The sequence below is a fragment of the Myotis nattereri genome (assembly GCF_964212035.1).
Source record: "Myotis nattereri genome assembly, chromosome: Y".
Classification (NCBI taxonomy): Eukaryota; Metazoa; Chordata; class Mammalia; order Chiroptera; family Vespertilionidae; genus Myotis; species Myotis nattereri.
In genome coordinates, this window is record NC_138094.1 from 35,429,600 (window position 1) to 35,431,807 (window position 2,208).

Genomic DNA, 2,208 nt, shown 5'->3' on the forward strand with positions numbered 1-2,208 from the left:
TACGACCTGCTGGCTTAGGCCCACTCCCGGGTGGCAGAGGGCAGGCCCAATCCCTAGATGCCTGCACCGCAGCTCCTGGTCGGGCTCAGAGCAGGGCAGACAGGGGAGTTGGGGCGCCGCCCCCTGTCATGCACAGAGCAGGGCAGATCAGAAGGTTGCGATGCCACCTCTAGTCACGCTCAGGGTAGGGCCGATTGGGGGCTTGGGGCACTGCCCCCTGTCACGCTCAGAGCAGGGCCCATCAGGGGGGTTGGGGCTCCGTACCCTGTCACACACAGAGCAGGGCCCATCAGGGGGTTAGGTAGCTCCCCCCTGTCATGCACAGAGCAGGGCCGATTGGGGGGTTGGGGAGCTCCCCCCATCATACTCAGAGCAGGGCCGATCAGGGGGTTGTGATGCCACCCTCAGTAACGCTCAGGGTAGGGCCGATTGGGGGGTTGGGGTGCTGCCCCCTGTCACACTCAGGGCAGGGCTGATGGGGAGGTTGCGGCTCCACCCCGTCACACACAGAGCAGGGCCCATGTGGGGGTTGGGGCGCCGCACCCTGTCACACACAGTGCAGGGCCCATCAGGGGGTTGGGGCGCTGCCACTGTCACACTCAGGGCAGGGCCAATGGGGAGGTTATGGCTCTACCCTGTCACACACAGATTAGGGCCCTGCTCTGTGCGTGACAGGGGGCAGCGCCCAAAGCCCCTGATTGTCCCGGCTCTGTGCGTGACAGGGGGTGGCGCTGCAACTTCCCCATCAGACCTGCCTTGAGTGTGACGTGGGGTGGTGCCCCAACCCCCCAATCGGCCCTGCTCTGAGCCGGACCAGGGACTGCACCTAGGGATTGGGCCTGCCCTCTGCCACCCGGGAGCAGGCCTAATCCAGCAGGTTGTTATTTCCCGAGGGGTCCCAGACTGCGAGAGGGCACAGGCCGGGCTGAGGCATCCCCTCTTCCCCCCCAACCCCCCCCGAGTGCACAAATTTTTGTGCACCGGGCCTCTAGTACTAATATAAGGGTAATACGCTAATCAGACTGGATGTCTTCCAGACATCCTTCTGGACAAAGCCATGTTGGTGAGGGCCGAGGCAGAGGCAATTAGGGGCAATCAGGCCAGCAGGGGAGAGCAGTTGGGGCAATCAGGCAGGCAGGTGAGCGGATAGGAGCCAGCGGTTCCAGATTGGGAGATGGATATTGGACTGCCGGTTTAGACCCATTCCTGGCAGTTGGACATTCCCCGAGGGGTCCTGATTTGGAGAGGGTGCAGGCCAGGCTGAGGGATCCTCCCTCACCACTCCCTTACCCCACTCTTTCCCCCTACCCCGTGCATGAATTTTGTGCACCGGGCCTCTAGTATTATATATTTAAATGAATTAATCATGAAGAGCATAGTTAATTAAGCACCTGTTGATTGAGATTTTGTTGTTTTATTGTTTGGGTTTTGCCATTAGAAGCGGTGTGCAGTGTACACTCTTTGTTTCCCTGTGGAAGTGTAGCTGTGTGAATTCCTAGAGGTGAAAAGACTAGGTTAAAGAACACATGTCTTTTTGAATACACAAACACTAACAAATTTCCCTCCTGAGTGATTGAACCTGCCGACTTCCCCGCTTTCTTGCCAGCACTTCACGTATGATCAGAGTTTTAATCTTAGCAGTCTTATTGGGAAAATAGGACCCCTTTGTTTTAGTATTAACTTGCATTTTCTTAGGATTTTGTTTATCGACATTAAATTGTCTTACTGATTTATTAGATCTCTTTAATATTATGAAAGTTAGTGTGCTTTCTCCTCATTATAGCAAATATTTTCTTCCAGTGTGTCATTTGTCTTTTGACTTTATTTCATGCCATATATAAGTTCTTAGTTTTTATGTTATTAAATATTTCTCTTTATCACTTCTAGATTTTTGTATCATGCTTGGGAAGGACTTCCTTCAGAAATTATTCTTAAGAGATATATAACGTACAACAGGATAATGTCATAAGTCCAAAACTTATAAAGTGACTGAGTAATGGTTGAATGAAAGTTGTGAGACAAAACTATGTACATTGTGTTTTTTAGGTTTTCTCGTGGAGTTTTTAAAAGAAATGGCAGAATATCATCAGGCTAAAGAGACTTGTGACATGGACCCTCAGACAAGTGCAATTTTGCCTAGCAAAGACTCTCTTGGTAATTTCAGGCTTTTTTCCTGATTCCAGGTTTCTATTTTCTTTTTGAATGAAG